This window comes from Pinus tabuliformis, chromosome 3_2 (genome assembly GCF_031772625.1).
Source record: "Pinus tabuliformis cultivar Carrire ecotype Pingquan chromosome 3_2, CPIR1, whole genome shotgun sequence".
Classification (NCBI taxonomy): domain Eukaryota; kingdom Viridiplantae; phylum Streptophyta; class Pinopsida; order Pinales; family Pinaceae; genus Pinus; species Pinus tabuliformis.
The window spans coordinates 689,216,088-689,235,931 of NC_142302.1; positions in this window are offsets into that span (position 1 = coordinate 689,216,088).

Genomic DNA, 19,844 nt, shown 5'->3' on the forward strand with positions numbered 1-19,844 from the left:
TAGCCTCAGGATTCCCTGGTTGTTTCTTTTGGTATGAGTCCCACATTCATGCTTCGAATATGGCACAGGGGTGAATGGTTGAAGAAAGAATTGGCTTAGCCATTCTATGGTTGGGTGGGACATGGTAGTGCCATGTTGGGTTGGCTTTTGCATTCATTAAGAAGAGGTTCTTTCCTTGACATCTTGTGGGTAAATTTATTAGTTTATATGCGTATTCTATGGCTGATGTATCCTTGGTATTTATGTTGTTATTATGTTGGTTACGAGCATGTATTATGACAATAGATATGTATGGCTCTCATCACGTTTTTACTTGTAATTGAATAAACAATATATCTATGGCCTAATAAATGAAAATGGAGCTAATGACATAAGGGAACATTGCTTCCTAGTGACTCTTAGATAAGTATGAGACCACTATACCTTGTCATTGCTTTTGCAAATTCGTCATTGTCATGTTGTGTAAATTCATTTATGAAAGTTTCATTCAGTTTTGGGCAGTGACTTGGGCTCTGGGCTTGAATAAGAGGTAGAAATGCCAGAGTCACTAGCACAAGTATGAGGAGAAATGTCCCCTAATGCATGTTTGCCCTTGTTGTGGGAACGTTTGGAACATCCTGGATGCATGCATTTCTAGATCAAGGTAGCATTTGGGGGTTTAATGATCTAAAAATTCAGTTGGTCTTAGGGATTGGTTACCTGAGTTGTTGGGATGGCTCGTGGGAGTTTTTTTGCTGATGTGGAAGGTTTGTGAAATGTTTTTCCATCAATTCCACTTCCTTAAGATCACTTAGGATGTTGAATCAATTAATAGTGGTCTCTCATCAGATAAGTACCCCGATTGGTCGGTTACTTGGGTACATGTGGGATGAGGGTGTCACAATCATATTTTGTGGATAAGAAGAAAGGCTCAAAAGTCGAAGCATCAGAGAAATTTTGGAGAATGGTTGTAGCTGCTACAACACTGGAGACACAGTCGTAGAACTCCAACCCTCTGTATAGACCCTTTCCTATGAAAAATATGTCTAAATCTTCTGGAATTATTATTCAATTCATTGGTTATCATAACTTATAAACTTAGCTTGAGTTAAAGATATAGTCATTACCATTATCTTCATCAGAAGCACACATATCAAGCCAAGTCAAACTGAGTTTTTTCAGTTGGAGATGAGGAGCATATAGATTCACATGTAAAATATACTTTCATATTCTTAGTTTTCATCTTTAGTGTTTCTCCTCTGCCAACAGGCCTTGACAGTACCCTAGCAGATTCACTTAACGAAAACAAGCATTGCTCCATTGTGAATGAGCTTGGACAGTACCTGAGCGGAGTTGCTTGCTTCACCTCTCTGCGTAGGAATCCTCTCTTCCTTCACCCTTTATTTCATTTTTCATTTGCATTTTTATTTTTATTTGTTGAAATAACTATGCATAGGCACTTATTTATTTCATGGGGCAGAAGATGGATCCTAACTTATTGAGAGCATAATAGGTTGTCACTTCAGAGAATGATGTTCATGTATACCTCTAACATAATTATTAACATTTTCCTCCCCTCCATACTCTGCTTGACTTAGTTGACAAAGGTTAACCGAACATAGAATACCGATTAGATTAGGCAGTACTAGTTAAAAGTGAAAGCATCATGATTTCACCATGACTCTCTCCAAAAGGAACATATTTTCCATGAGAGTATCATCACCTAAAAGAAATACAAGATTCACGTAAATATAGGGAATAGACAGATAACCAAGTGTTGATAGTAGTACAACTTCCTCTTATATTTCACTAAGCTTGTCTAAGAAACCAAACATGATCTCATAAGGAAGCTAACCTATGATTGAAAACAAAACAAAAAAAAGGAAAGAATCAAATTGAAATTAAAACAAAGTAAAGAAAATAAAAGGAAGAAACAAAGGAGACCTAAAATACTCCTACTCTTAAACTAAACATAGCATAGGAAAAACTTACGTGAAATGATACTTCCAATGTGACCACTGGTGCATTAGCTGGCTTATGTGGGCAAGGGAATGCATTTCAAGAAAGATATACAAGCAAATCAGTAAACAAGAAAGATAGGATAATGCAAACCAAATCTTTTGGAGTTTGAATATACACATATAAAAATAACAGTGAAAAGCACATGAAAGATATTATGTGGTTATACCATGGTTCCTCAACACACTGCAAGTTACATAGATATAATCACAAACTTTCGAACTGAAAAGGTGAGCAAACATTAAGAAAGAAGATTTTTTTTTTGCAACAATTCTGCCCACGTACGACTCCTTTAATGACTGAGCGATAGAATCATGTAATACAAATGGAGGATCTGACAATTGTAAGAAAAATTGATTTTCGATATGTGTGATAGAGTGATGAGGAGCCCAAAAATATTCAACACTATTATAATTGGAAGTGGAACTAACCTCAAGACCACAAGAACCTAGCATAACCATCAGTTGGGGATGAAGTACCTCAATAGCTTGAGGATGTTCCAACTCATCTGAAGGTAGATCGTCATAAATCGGTGGTTGGGAAAGATTAGCAATGGAAAAATTAGAATCGTGATGAAATGAATCAATGAAGAAGGCACGCAAGTAGAGATTAGAAAGTTAAGATCACAAATGGAGGTATCCTCATGATCTGATGAATCACAAAGGGGTGAAGATGAAAAATGATAAATTTCACCCTCTAAGTTTCCAAAAACATGAGATGAGATATTAGGAAGATAAAGAGTAGAAGATTCATCCTCTCCACATTTGGATGAAAAACTGACATCCCACGTGTTCTGTGAATGATCAGAATTAGTAACATCATCAAAAAATAAATTTTCACAAGATTCAATAGAAATGATAGAATCGTGGGAAATGTCAAGATGATGAAGCAGAGGTGCATAAGGAATAGAATCATCCTTCCTCGCAGATTCTTGGTCAACTATGGACTCCCCCACATAATAATTGTGAAATTGTATTACAAGTTGGATACTCAACACCAACTCCATCCAACACTTGATCCTTGTGAACATCACAAGATATATTTGAAACAAATGAACACAACACATCACAATCTAGAGGATCAGAAGGACCAAAGGGTGGGGGTCGAGGAGATAGCACTTCATCGCAACCATCATAGTCACAGTCAAAATTCACATTGAAATTTCTATTACGTGGGTAAGAGAAGATGGTGGTAGATCAATAGATGAACTTTCAACTTATTCCACCTTAACCCATAGAACAAGACTCATTTGACGAGAAGAGGATATAGGGTCACTTGGAACAACAACCGTTTCCATCTCATATTTAGAATCTCTAATAAAAAAGTATGATGGGGATGTTCAAAAGATTCTAGCTCGACTAGATTTTATGAAATGTTAACAAGATATAGGAATCTATCAACCAAGAAAGAACAATAAACTTCATCTTTAAAAATTCAAAGCAATAATGGATGAAATGATCTTGAAAATCTTGAATGGATTCATCAGGTGCCTTTTTGCAATTTTAATTTTTTCTTATTAATATATTTACGATCGTAGAAATCAAAATCATGGCATGAATTTATGAAAATCTATTCAAAAAAATTTAGTGGACTCATTAGGAAATGTGTTACACCATTCTTGCATGCACCCTTTGAAGGTGAGAATGAACAAGTTACATCCAACATCCTCAGAGTGGATGATGTCCTTTGTGCAAAAATTGAGAAATTGTGTGGTATGTTCAAATAAGGTTGTTTCACCCTCGCTATTGAATTTTAGATTGGACAGCCATCAATAATTCTCATCGACACTTTCAGATTTGTGTGTCTGGGAAAATATGTCAGGTTTATAATTTGGTTAGAAGTCGTTAAATGTGTGAAAAAATTTAAAACAGACTTCAAGGGATTAGCTTGTCATATGACTCTCTTTCTAGTGCCAAAAATGTTGAGGGTGTTGGACTCACCAACATTCGAGGGATCTCCCCCCTATGAAGTCCCAACTAGACCTCATGACGTTTGGAGTAGGAGTCCTAGTAGTGGGTGGAATGGAAGTATGATAACTTTGTGTCAGAGAAAATGAGTGACCCTGTGGAGAGTCAAGTGTGATGCATGAAGGTTCCAACACATGAAGGGAAAAGGAAGTGTGAGCCTTGGAATCCTCTAATAGTACTCAACTTGAAAGGAACACAAGAGAAAAATGACATCACAAGCAAAAATGCAGAATAGTCCACAAGTTAAAGTGATCAGTTAATATGAAAACATGCATTCAGAAAGATTCATACAAATGAAAATGAAATATTTCACAAGCATAAACATAAGTTAAATAACATACATTACAAATACAACAAGAGTAATCCTACTATCTTCACAACATATGGATGAAAGCATGTTGGCCCTAATTTTATTGTTATGAGTGAAATTTCCATTCATACGTACACTGTTGATGACCAATAGCCCCAATAGTGGAGCATTACAGTTAAGAACATTAGCTCCTCCAAATAAGTATACTCGCTCTATGCTATGGAGAATCCAAGGATCTTCAAAATACTCCCAAGCTCTCTCTAAGCCTAAGACTAGGAAAAATATTGGCTCCCAAAATCCCTTTACATGAGTTATCAGGTTCTATTTATACCAAGAGGGGGTGACCCTTTAACTCCCCTTTGTGACATTTGGACTACCCTCATGACTCTTCAACTTCTTTACAAAATGACACATTACATTACATGATGAATCTTCATATTCTAATATTGGCACTTGGAATTTCACTTACAACATAATGAAAAATACTATTACATTTTACAATCATACCCATTTAGGAAAAAATAGGGTAGAGATAGCTTGATAGCCTAACAAGAGAAGACACTATGATGCTTGAGTTTGGGAACACTCTACCTTGAAAAATTTCACTTGATGCTTCTCGGTCATGTATCAATGCCAAGCTTGGTACTATATGATGACATCCCCAAAATGTATGATGGTGTCAAGCTAGAAGTAAACTCTAGCCTCCATAGCATCCATGTACAATTATTTGGAACTCGTTTTAACTTCTTTCTCAAGCAGGAGCAACATGGTTCTGATATGGACAGGACCACGGATGTAGTTCTGCATATTTCTTCTATTCAGCTCTAAATCCTCCTTGGTGGCAACATGTCTCAACTTCTCTATGTACTCTTCGATATTCTACTTGACTTCGTGTTTGTATTTAGATTTGGCTAGTGAGATGACTGATGGGAGTTTTTGGGTTCTCACCATGAAGTCCAAATTCTTGTACAACTATACAAATGAGGCTTGAATTTTTGCAATGAACAAGGTGAGCTGCTTGTTGTTCTGAATGAACCTTCAAAATATTTCTATCTCCAACTCTACCTATAACTTCATCTTTTGTACCAATGTAAGTGGTAACCCTTTGTATGACATTTTCCATTCTTGCACAGTGGTGATGACGGTTTACACATTCCTAATAGTCTTGACAAATTCATTTCTCTGCTGTCGCAAGCTATGCAAGCAGACAACGACTTTATGTCTAGTCATGATCTCCTGATAGAGGTCCTACATGGTCTCTTTAAGTGTTGATACGTCACCAAGTATCACTACTTTCATTTCCCCCAAGTATCCCTATGCAAGAACTACATTCTATGCTGATCCTCGAAGTTGTTCTATTTCTTGTTAGGAAACCTATATATTTTGTAGAAATTACTTGCTCTTGACCATCAAATACTGAGTGCTTGATCTCCTCCCACCAGTGAAGGCCAAGTTTGCTTCAACAATGGAATTTGGATTCCTACTGGTGTTCACCACTATCATCCTTTCTATAATGAATACATGTGATGCATGGCCATCTAGAAAATTCTCTCTCTGTGCTTATAAAATCCTCTTTTGAATTTGATTATATGACAAATTGTACACATTCATTACTGGATCATCCTCAAGAGGAACTATGTCCCCTTTCTTGCTTGGGGCTAACTCTACGGCTGGAGGTGGTGGAGAGTGAATAGTGGCCTGTGGTGCACTAGACATCATGTCACCATCTTCATCCCATGGTTCTAATTCCAAATTCATGTCTACCACTTCACTCAAGTCTTCAATTTGTCGAGTAAGCTCCCAATCCTACATCTATTCCCTCTCCCCCTCTGGTAATAGTTGGTTTTGTCCTCTCTCTTCAACTTGAATCAACATTGTTTCTCCTAACATTACCCCTTGACTTTCTTATTCTTCCTAATTTTTCTTCTCCTCCTATTCTTTCCTCCTTTGTGCCAGTTCTTCCCTAAGTTCTTGCTCTACTTTTTTCACCCTTAGTTCTACTTCCTTCAAGCTCTCCTTTTCTATCTTCCTCTGTTATTATCTTTGTATCATCTGCCTCCTTTTTCTTGTGTTATCAAAGCTTTCTGCATGAAGATTGAATTCGCTTTGATCTTGCAGCTTTTTCCCACTCTTTATTGTCCACAACCTTTCTCTTTCCCTTATCTTGTACCAGGTTACTACCTTTTGCTACTATTACTAGAATTATTTCCATGTTAATGTTGACACGTTTTTTATAAATAATTGTGTGTCTACATATATTGGTAAGTTAATTGGTGTGTGCGCAACTGCATCCCCAATCTTTCTTTCAGTGGTCTCTCTTGAAGAGGCTCTCTTTGGTGCCATGGTACCAACGACTGCTGTGGAGAAGTGCTTCACAAGTGTCTTACCTATGGGACAAAAAGGAAACTCATGGAAATAAAACATTATCTTTAGCAAATGGAATTTCAAGGAATGATCAAGTAGCAAGCCGAGGAACTGAAAAGAAGGATTGTGTGATTTTCATTGGCAAGAGGGAATGGCTTCCTATGGTAACTATGCATTGTGGAGTCCCAATAGCCAAGGACAAAGCTGGAGACTTGGGACTGCATAATGTGTACCCCCAACCTCGGTAGAGACTGGGAGAGACTACGTATTTCACAGCCTCAGTCACCAATTCGATAGGATGACCGATGGAATTATGTAGTATGCAGTCAAGGCCAACGTATACCACACACTCCGCAGTTCTTGAGGCCAAGCTTATGGCCTGAACCTTAGGATTCCGCAATTCCCAGCTGGGCAGGACAAGATCTGGCCAAGGAAGGTGTTGATCTACCTGGTTGAAGTGTGAAAAATGAGTAAGTGTAGGTGATGATGTGAGCTTGAGTGAAAAACTAACTAAGTTTGAATGAATCAATGTAGATCAAGTGAACAAACTATTCAAACAAAAGGAAGATCAAATATGTAAGGAGAGTCACCGTAACAGCGACCATCGGTGAAAAAATAGGAAAACCAATGCGACACTTATGAAAGGAAAACAAAAAATTATACAAAATATTTTACTATTTAAAATAATTTGAAACACCATCAACCATGAAGAGAAATAAGCAAAAAAACAGTCACATAAGAGAAATGGCAATAAGTGACAAAAAAGGCAACAAAAGGTGATAAAAGCAAAACTAACTCAAAAAAGCAATGGAAACTCCACTAAAGGTTCCTTTATCTCTTCAGGAATGTTAGAGATTCAAGATCAAATTTGAAAATGATCTATATAAGTGTCGATTGACTAGATTTCATCAATTGAGGTTTTATGACGTGCATGCCTAAAATCAAGGAAAAATGTGACACTTGGAACTAACTTCTAAAAATAGCGAGTGTGCCTTATTTGGGATGCTAATAATGGATCCCTACTTCCTAGGGATGATTTTTTTTCTTTAGTTTTCTTTCTTTTTGGGGAAAATTTACATGCACACTATCGAGAAAGACTACACAATTCCGAGGAACTAGGCAACTTTTTGGTTCAATGCACTACACAGTTTCTGAGCTCAGTGAGGGATTGCACAATTTATGGGCTCAGTGGTTGGTTGCCTACCATGAATGTGAATTTTATGAGCTCAATTTTGAATTCCACTTAGGATTGTGTATTTCCTATCATCAAGGCTCTTTTCCCTTAAGGATTGTGTAGTTTCTAGAGGCAAGCCCAGAACTATAGTGAGACTAAGTTGGTACATCAACTTGTGACTTAGAAAATTAAGCTAAGTGTGAAAACAAGAAATAAAAAACACAAATGGAAAATATAAGTCTCAATTGAAGCATGAATACCTGGATTAGTGCAGTATGAGATCTTATGGATAAGAAATAAGGTTTCAAAATCAAAGGATAGGTAAAATTTTGGAGTGTGTTTGTAGTTGGTAAAACAAGATCCTCTTGAGGAGAACTTGGAATTGTTCAAAAATTTCATAGAGCCTGAAGTGAAAGTTGATCCATTGGGTTATTAAGATGATATTAGTTCACATAAGTCTAGTATTGAATCTTATCCAAATGAAAGCTTGACTTCCTCAAGGGATACCTTTCAACCTCTACTATCCATGTGTCGTGATTCCTTATTTCATGATCTGCTTGATCAACCTGCTTCAAATCTTAAGAATGTTCAACCTTTTCTTTCAACAAGTGATCATATACAAGGTAGTTGCATTTAACAGGTAGAGGAGCAAAGCAGTGAATATATGTTTCATCTTTCTTACCTCTTCCAGGATCACAATCTTGCATTTTTTGCTAATCATCAATCTCGCAATATTGATAAAATGTAAAATGATTATATATCCTTCATCCAAGTTGAGACTTTAGACAAACATCACCTTGACATCCTTGTTTCCATTAACACTTGTGACAATGGATATACAAGTACATTGAATGATATATTTCCTTTTCTTAACACTTTTATTTGGATGGTATCAATTTAGAATCTGCTTCTCATAGATTACAATATTAATTTATGGGATGGGATACTCTTTCAATTCAAAACGATTCTAAAATTCATTTGATTCACACATGTTCATATATCAAATTTGAAGAAACAAATTGTCAGGATTTTGAATCTTTGCTATACCTCGCTGAAGGAAAGTATCATGAATCTAAATGTTGCATTAGAATTCTTGTCTTCGATCATTATGATGATGAAGGTAATCTCATGGAATAGAACATGCACATTGATCCATTGTTATTACAAGCCTAATCTGATTTTACAGCTAGTGTTTCTTCTCATAAGTCATTTCAATTATCCTCACCTCTAGCACATTATTCGTTGTACCTAGATATGTTTGGTAAGTTTGTTGTACCATCAATCTCTCTAAATCCTTTAGATTCTTATATGGCTAGTCATGATTATAATGAGGTACAGGATGGTGTGATCCTACAACCATAAGATGAAAAGCTTGAATCTATTATTCATGATTTGTTCAATTGTAAATATTTCATATGTCAAGAGGAAGATGTTACAACTTGCAATGGTCAAGGGAGTTTTATGATTGATGTATCTCAATTCTCTATCCATCAAGAATATGATATGTTTAATCTTAAGTATGATCACACCAGTTGCATTAATAGTGTAATCATCGATACATCTAACGATATTTGTGCATATCTACTTGTTGATTTTTCTAATCCACCCAAATTCAATGGTCCACCATCAGAAAGTTTAGAGACCTATCAGGAAGTTGAGGCGATTCAACACCTGGTAGTGGTTATGTCATGTTATTACAATCTCATTGAGATCTATAAACTATGTTGGATCCATATTTTCACTCATAATTATTTCCTTAACATTCATCCAATGGAAGTGAGCTTACTCTTGAATGGTTTTCAACATTCTCAATTTAATGCCCTAAACTCGCAAGATAGTGTTTTTGATTAGATAGAAGATTCTTGTTTGGTTAAATCTTCATCACGTGAACCCCTTACAACACACCTACAATTGGAGAGAACATATTTTATGGACATGCATGATTTAAAAGCCTGTGATTATTATTATAAAAATAAAGGTCATTCTAGGTTGAAGGATTTCTCTTTGTCAAACACTTCTGAGATCAATCAATTTCTGAACCCTCTTGTGTATGTCATGAGGTAATCATCTTTTTGGCACAATCTATCTTCTTGAATTATAGGAAAGGCTTGATTCATGCAGTGAATCAAAACCTTTATGTTGATATGAATATCTGGTTTGATTTGAGCCTTCTTTACAATCTTTCTCCAACTGGGTATCCTAATCGATCACCTAACCTTGTGATGTCAATGATTATTTTAAATTCCTTAAGCTTTCATATTATTAACATATTGTTTAATAACATAGAAATAAAACCAATGGAGAATCCAAGATCTTATAGTCACCAATCTGCTCAGAGCCATTTTACATCGATTTATTTTGATCAACATAGTGATCTTCATGATCCATCATTTCACTGTTCAGATGCTTGCTGGATAGTCGAGGAACTTCAGCATGATATGATATTTTTTTCAAGTTCTCACCATCTTGAGAAATTCTTTGGATGATATCATATTGAATTCCCGACATAATATTTTCTTTTTGATTCAAATCTATTAATTGGAAATTCATTTTCTCATCAGTATCCAATTTTCAAATCTATTGTTTTGAATATCATAATCCAATCGTTGAATGGTTAGAGAATTCTTACTTAGAAAGATCCATCACAAATAACACATTTCTATCTTTATTGATGTTTGGTAAAATTGAAAACACGAATGATTGTACTTCCACAAGAATCCTTCAAGGTTTGTATAATCATCATTTCAAGCAACAAGATAAAGCTAGAAACTAGTTGAAGCTAGTTAGTATGTCACATATTTTTGTTGATAAACAAGACCTTCAATTCATGTGCAAGATTTTCATATTATTATCTTTAATCTTTCACAATGATTTATATTTCTTTTCATTTCTTGTATCTTTGAGAATGCAAGTCAGGAGTGGTTAAAATGGCTACACTGTAAATTCCATTACACTTAGGCCTGACCATCTAGCCCGTTAGGTTAGGAGTAGGTTTTGGTACATTTAGCTCCCCTAGTTTCATTACATCACCTTTGTATTTTACCTTGCACAAGCCCTTGCATTTGGTTAGTTTGTGTTGTTTGTCTTCCATGTTTCTTTACAGTCAAAGTTTAATTATGCTCCCATTTTTCTCTTATTTTCCTGTTATGCCTTGTCTTGCCTTTCTTATTTTTCTTTAATAAGACTCTACATGAAAATTCTATCGCTTGGCTCAAAAGGCAAGGTGGAAAAACTTGAAAAGGGAAATGGTGACGGTGAATAATTCTTGATTGATTTGATATCCTCTTCTCTATCATGGGATTACATATCTTTAAATTCATTGATCTCTAAATTGAAAATATGATCCATTCGAATGGAAATCCTTTGGTTGAACCATAAATCCCATATCTACTCTATGATATTTGTTCCTTAAGTCAATGTTATAATTAAACAGTGTTCTTCCTGCAAATCAAATCGAGTAGAAGAAGGTAAAGGGGAAAATCAATAGAAATCAAACCAACATCAGAGGTATATATAACATTCTCTGAAGGAAAAAACTCTTCTTCTATCAATAAGTTAGGATCCCTTTTTGCCCCAATGAAATAAATAAGTTCCTAAGCATATTCCTATAAATAAATAAATAAAGGGTGAAATAAGAGAAAGGATTTCTGTGCAAAGGGGTGAAGCAAGTAACTTCATCGAGGTACAATTTAGGCTCACTGGAAGTGAAGCAATGCTTGTGCTCTTATAGTGATTCATTAGGGGTATTTTCTAGGCCTACTAGCACCAGAACAACACCAGAGATGAAAATAAAGACTCTTATCATCTTAAACTTGTAATTTTATATTACCCTTCTCCTTAATTAAAAGAATTACGATTTGGGAAGATTTGTGAATGTGTTTAGCCGAGAAAAGGAATAGAGGGGACAATATCCATAGCCGGGTCAAATAGGGAAGCAAAGGTAATCCATGTGATGAATCAATACTTCTAGAAAGACCGATACCTTGCACTTAAGGATAAAGCCTGAAGAGGGAAGTTGGAGTTCTACCATTGTGCCACCACGTGTTGATGTTGCAATCAACACCCTCCAAATTTTTTCCTACACATGAATTTTGGAGCCTACTGAGGATCTAACGATCTATCATTCCATAGTCACTTCATGATCAATTAATGTTATGCTAATTTTTAAAGCCTTCTTCTCGTTTTCTAAGTGTCGAAGTCACTTGCTCACACATGTTCAGTCTATAATAATTTCATGAGCGCATTCCTCTAAGAAAGTTTGAACAAGCTCAGCACATTCCATCAAGCTAGTGTCTATGCAATATTAAACCTATGTCGATAGTCAATGCACACTTTCATTAGAATTCCCTCACTTTTGGTTGTGAGCGTACTTCTATTTCGGCGAGTCTTTCCAATTTTCTCTTTTGAGCACATTCACTCTCTCAAGTGTGACTTTCATGTTTACGACTATCAATTTTTCTTGTTTTCACTTTAATAAGTGTCATTTTCATGTTATCTTCACTTTGGCATGCTTTAATTTCAATTTTGTTCTCATTTTGCAAGTGTCATTTTCACTTTTGTCTTTCTCTTGCAAGTGACATATTTTTCCATGAGAAAATGGAGCATAATTCATAAACATATTTATTATTCATTTCAAGGGATAACATTGGTTCCAATGAGTCCTATTTATCATATATACATGTATTACACTCATTCCCAAATTTTAATGCAGTTCGTACAAGTGTGGTAACTATCATCACAAAGCATATGTTAAGTGTCACACATGGAGGAAGTTGATGCATTGTCATCACATAGAGTGGATCATGTTGTTCATGTGTTGTGATTGGTCAATGTTAGGTTGTCGATTTTTCTGAGTGTGTGATTATATTCAATTTTTTTCCTTGTTCACTTTGACTTCAAAGATCCCACACTTAGTCAAATCCTAGAAAGTTGCTTTCTGAGAAACATGACTTGCCTCAACCCTATGAAACTATGCACTGAGTAGTCTCAACCCTCAAGCTCATTTCTTGCACCTTGGAACTATTCAATGCATAATTCCTCCCTCCCAGATATGTTCATTGTGTAGTCAAAGAGCTCAACCATGCCCTCTTGATCTCCACAACTCCGTAGTTCAACCTCCAGTCATCATCCTTCTATGTACTGCACATTATCAAGCTTCAAGCATTCAACCTTCCTCCTTGAACTACACAATTTCTAATCCCTATATTTTATCTATATTTGAAACTATGTAGTGGGAAATATCAAGCCTTAAGACTACCTCCTTTAGCTCCTCAATTTTATAGTCATATTTCTAAGGCCTCCGTAGCTGTGTAGTGTGTGGTCTCAAAAAATAATTTTCCTTCTTTCCTTACTCAGTTATGCAAAATTTCAATACATTTTCCCTCTCTCTCTCTCCTGAACTATGCATTTCTCAGTCTAAAGGCTCTAGCCTGCCTCACTGAGCCCTCCAACTGTGCAATGTTCCTGTCAAGGCTTCCTGAACTATGCATTCTATAATTTCAAGATTTAGGCCATCACTCCTGGCCCTTGGAACTATTCACCACGCAATCCTTGGGTATTCCTCCCTGTGAAATGCCCAGTCCTAGCAGAATCATTCATTTTCATGAAGAAATATAGACCAAGATATTTTTTACTGATGTAGTCTTGTCATGAGTAGATTTGACTTGCAGGTACTACAACCTGACATGACAAGATGATGCTTAGAGAGGAAGAGAAGGAGATCATAGGGGAAGAAATTTTCTAAGGTGGAACCATGAAGAAGTCATCAGGCAAGGAGATGAAGGGACACTATCTTATCATAGAAGATCAAATATCTATACCACATTAAGACTCCATATCAATTGGCCCCTTCAAGGATGAAGATGAAGCACATGCAAGATACATCATGAAGATGCAAAGAAAGCAACAAAAGGAGAAACCTCGAAATGCCACATCATGAAGTTCGATGCCATTAGTTTCGAGAGCCATATCAAGGGTGTTAATTTTAGGTATGTTTTATGCTGGCCACAATTTATTACAACTTTTCCATATTAGCTCAATATCAATTCCAAATTAGCAATCACATTTAGCATGATAGTAAAATGTAGGTAGAATATAAACATAAATTGTAGAAGACAAGCCAAGATAAGTGGAGACAAGATGTGGTGCCAACTAGGGGCAAAACCCAATGTGGGGAAACCCTTTATCAATTCTTCTTATATTCTTCAAAAGTTCAGCAGAGAGAGAGATAGTACACATACATCAGAAGTCAACACTTTGACTTGACAAGATAAGAGCAGAGATCTTCACCATGAAGATAACATAATGAGGTAGCTTATCTTAACTCAAGTGAATGAATACTGCTTCAACTAATCCTCCAAGGTGACTCCATCACCATGCTGCACTCATCATTTCATTGTACTTCATTATCATGTTGTACCTGACACTGTGTTGCACCCAATCACTGAGCTGCTCTCATCACTATGCTTCTCCCATCAATGAGCAATACGTCATCATCATGTTCTACCCCTCAAGTTGCTCTTCATCATCATTATGTTGCACCCAAATTCATACTACAATACATCATCATCATGCTGATGTAATACACTATTGCGACTACACTACTGACATCATGTTGTTGCACCCATCATCATCAAGTTCCTGTAATACATCATGCTACTGCTATACATCCATGCCTATCATCACCATGTTGTACTACTGTGCTGCACCATACAACATCCATTGTATTGCAGCATACTGAACCATGTTACCTTAATCCATTATGCTACAACTTGCTACATCCATCATCACTTTGATGGAACATCCTTATCTACCTTCTATGGCTTTCATCCTAGAAAATCAGTTAGCTATAACTCATAGCATCTCTGCTCCATCCATGACTACATTGGTCACCTGGATCCTATACCCAAGATTGTAGCTTGTCTTCACTTCCTCACATCGGTTCTATAAACTTCTATCAACCTTCCACCTAGCACTAAAATTTAAGGTCTAGTTAGGGAAAGATGACAATCATCTTCAGCCCACTCAAATATGCACAAAATGTCCTTAATTAGGTCATGATGACATCTACAACAATATGGCATTGTGACAACAATTAAGGATATTGCAATGAAGTTTCTATGAGCTACTAATAGATAGCAGTTAAGGTTGTCTAATATGTAGGGATCTATTAGTAGATTAAGGAAGCATAAGAGGGACCCTGAGACAACAGAAGACGTCCCTCCATAGACTACGGTTAGGACTTGTCAAGGCCCCCTCTTTACAATGAATACATGTCTTCTTTTATTGCATATGAAACCTTTGTTGATTACATTCTAAGTGACAAGAACAATAGCATTAGACCTGTGTTTAGGTGATTCCATTGCTGTGTTACGAAACCTTCCTCCCTCACTGCATTAGCCTTCATGATTGCATATTAGTTAGGGCATCCTTTAGGCTAGCAGTTAGGGCTTCTTCATAGGGCAACGTTAGGGCTCCTTTGTGACTAAGATAAGGGCTATCCTCCATGACAATGTTAAGCTTCTTTATGGCAGCATAGAGAAAGGGTATCCTCTTCTTAGGGCAGCATATACTCTACGACCTCTCCTCCCACCAAAACCGAAAGAAAAGTGGAGGGGAAGAGATCACAAGAGGTGTGTCTTAAATGACTTGCAAGGTACGTCTATTTATATAAAACGTGGAGGAAAAGTGGGGGCAATTTGGTTGCTGGCTGACCTTGACGAATTGTCCCATAACACATATAAATTCATATCTCTATGAATACATGTTGATATCAAAAGATCTTTAGATCAATCCTACACCTGTCAACGAGAGGAATCCAAGAAAAATATTAGCTTTCATGAATAATTAGAGCCACATGGAGTTTTTCCCTAGTTTCCAATTTTAACACTCCCTCTCAACTAGGGAGAGCTCCATTCGCTAATCTGTCTGCCAGACTGTACTATCTCTACCATCAGTGCCTTGCACTGCTCTACTCTACTCTACTAAAATAAGAAGAAGAAGAAGTGATCGAGAATGTATCATACCATCCTATACTAACCCGATGTCAATACCATATAAAGGATAGTGTCTCATACCACTCTTGCTGACCTGAAGTCAGTTCCAATAAAGAAAGTGTGCCATACCACTCTTACAGATAAGAAATTAGTTTCAAATAAACATAGTGTTTCATATGACTCTTACTGACCCGAAGTCAGTTCCAATTGATCCCAGATCAATATCATCCTAGCATAGGGAGTACGGTAGATACAAGATGCATCCATCGGTACTACTATGGTCCTTATCCTCATTTCCCTACTTATTAGCCAGATGAGAGGTACTTCCCATGAGTCTCAGAGTTCATGGGTAGGATGTCTTAGAAGGAGAAGGATGAACCACTAATCCTACCTACATGTCACCAGGGGTATCCAAGGGGAAGGATAAACCACTCACCCTATACACAAAAAATCACTAGCAAAGGGTTGAACGACTCACCATATGACTATATCGGTAGGAGAAGGATGAACCACTCATCCTGCCTACATAGCAAACCGATAGAAAAAGGATACCACTCACCCTATGGTTTCTCATCACTCCAAGATCTCTCCCCAAGCCCCCCAGAGCTACTAGAGCTCAATGTCCATATCATATAGGACCTCAAGAGAGAGTTTCTCCATGACTCCTAGTCATTCTTGAGAAGTCAAGAATTTGGCCTTTCCCATGGGCCTCGATAGAATATCGGTGACCTAGACATCAGTCCCAATACGATGGAGCCTTCTTGCTCTTCGATGTACCATATCCTAGATAAAGTGGTACCTGATGTTTATATGCTTGGACCGATCATAGCACATGGGATTCATCAAAAATATTATCCCCCTCTAGTTGTCACAGAATTTCATGGTGGTATCTAGCAGATGTCCAAACAACTCACTAAAGAGCTTCCTCAACCAGGCAGCTTCACATGAGGTCATCCTCATCACAATGAACTCAACCTGAGTGGTGCTCAATGAAACCGACTTTTGCTTCCTGCTCATCTAGGATATCAAAGCAGAACCCAAAGAGAACCGACACACATAAGTGCTCTTGTGATCCTCCACATTGCCTGCCTAATAAACATCATAATAATCATGTCGCTTCACATTTGTAGCAATGTATCTCTCAGTCCATGAGATATTGTGCCCTGAATATATCTCAAATGATTCTTGGCACCAATCTAGTGAGGCTCAACCATATATGAGCTGAACATGATAACTACAAAACATATATCCGGGAAGGAGTTCACCAAGAACATCGATGCTAGTATGAGTTTATGAAACTCAGAGGCATGCCCCAAATCAGGTCTGGCATCACTACTGTGCAACTTCTTAAAGTTAAGGTCCATCGAGCTAGTCACGGGCTTCTAGTTCACCATCCCAAATTTTTAATCCCACTCCCTCTTACTTCTACAAATGAGAGGCTTTGCACCTGTCAAAAAGAGGTCATACTCATAAGGTGCTAGTATGAGAGTTCTATCATCCACAACCTTCAAGCAATGGTTTTGATCAGCTTCACTCCTAGTGAATCTCACCTTCATCAGATAGCTTGAAATCCTCTCATACCAAGCTCGGGGTGCTTGCTTCGAGCAATAGAGGACTTTCTTCAACTTGCATACATGAGATTCCCGATCATGAAACTCAAACCCCTTAGGTTATTCCAAATCTGTGGACTTTCTATATGAGGGGAATGGTCCCCTTGTAAGTTTTCTTTCTGTACATCTCAGACATGTACCTCCATGATCTTCTTGAATTCAAACATCCTTGTCACTATCTAACTCACATCAGGTATGGCCCCATACTAAGTAGACCTCTGGTGCTATAAAAGATATGTGTTAACTGACATGGTCCCCAATGGACTTCCTGCAACTTGATACAAATTGCCAAACTTGAGCTCAAGAGCATCTTTTAAGAATTCCTTATTGACGCATGTACCTTTCCATTAATGAATGCCACCTTGAAAACTTTGATTTCCATTGCCAAAATGGACACTAGGTTCTTCTTGAGATCAGCTACATAAATAACTTGTTGTAAATGCATCATGTTTCCCTTATTCAATTGAGGGTTAACATTCCTTGTACCCTTTCCGAGATAGGTGGCATTGACTCCAAGTATAATCTCCATGATTGTTTCTTTCTATATGAAATTAGAGAGAGATTCCTTCTATTTGATGAAGTGTCTTCAAGCACTATAATCAATAAGCCATATTCCCAAATAGTTTGGAGGAAAAGTGGTGGAGAGGGCTAATATATCAAAAACAACATTTGATTCTTCATACCTAGAGATCCTTGCTTCCTTGAAGATTCAGCCATTTCACTGATGACCTGCAGTCCTTTTTCCTTTGCCATTGTACCAATCATTCATTTGATCATTGAATATGCCCCTAGAATGATTTTTATCATCATCAAGTGATCTGTCCCTTATAGTTGGACACTTCCTCTCATAATGGACAAAGTTATTTCAAGCAAGGCATCTGCCTTTCCATTCTTAGATCTGGACTTCCCATTGAAGCGACGTTTAGGAAGGCCACGAAATGCTTCTGTTGCACAACTTTAATAATCTTCTTTGCTACAATTTCACCGTTAGTGAATTTGAAGAGGCATGAGGAACCCATTGGGCCTTTTGTCCTTTCCAACTGTCTTCGGTGATTGCTCTTTCACTCTTGTTTGGGATTTGTTTTCACCTAACCTTTAATGCCATGTTAGTTTTAGGTATGTTCCATGCTTAACACAATTTACTTCAATTTTTCCATATTAGCATGGTAATAAAATGTAGATATAACATAAACATAAATCCTAGAAGACAAGACAAGAAAAGTAGACACAAGATGTGGCACCGACCAGGGACAATCCCTAATGTGGGGAAACCAATGATCAATTCTTCTTATATTCTTCAATATTTTAGTAGAGAGAGCGATAGTACATATAGATCAGAACTCAACACTTTTACTTGACAAGGTAAGAGCATAAATCTTCACCATGAAGATAACATAATGAGGTAGCTGATCTGGACTCAAGTGAATGTATGCTGCTTCAATTGATCCTCCAAGGTGACTCCATCACCATGCTTCACTCATCACTATGTTGCACCTCCTTATCATGTTGCACCCGACATTGTGCTGCACCCAATCACTGAGCTACTCTCATCACTATGCTGCTCCCATCACTGATCTCTACCTCATCATCATTTTGTACCCATCAAGCTGCTCTTCATCATCATTATTATGCATCCTTCATGTTGCACCCAAATGCATACTACAATACATGATCATCATGTTGCTACAATACACTCTTGCTGCTACACTACTCACATTAGGTTATTGCACCCATCATCGTCAAGCTACTACAATGCATCACATTGCTACTATACATACATGCCCATCATCACCATGTTGTACCATTATGCTGCACCATATGACATCCATTGTGTTGCACCATACTGCAGCATGTTGCCCTAATCCATTATGTTGCAACTTGCTGCATCCATCATCACTGTCATGGATCAACCTTAGCTACTTGCTATGGCTTGCCGCCTAGCAAAGCATCTAGCTGTAACATGTAGATTCTCTGCTCCATCCACGACTACATTAGTCACCTAGATCCTGTACCCAAGGCTATAGCTTGTCGTCACTTGCTCCCAGAGGCTGCATAAACTTCCATCAACCTTCCACCTAGCACGACAATTTAAGGTCTTGTTAGGGCAAGATGACAGTCATCTTCAGCCCACTCAAATATACAAAAACTTTGAATAATTAAGCCATGTTGTCATCTACAGCAATGTGGCATCGTGATAGAAACTAAGGATATTGCAAGAAGGTTTGTATGAGCTACTAATAGACAGCAGTTAAGGTCATCTAATATGTAGGGATCTCTTAGTAGATTAAGGCAGCATAAGAAGGACCTTGAGATAGTTGGTGAGATCCCTCCATAGACTGTAGCTAGGGCTTATGAAGGCCCCCTCTTCACAGAGAATACAAGCCTTATTTTATTGCATATTAAACCTACATTGATTACGTTCTAAGT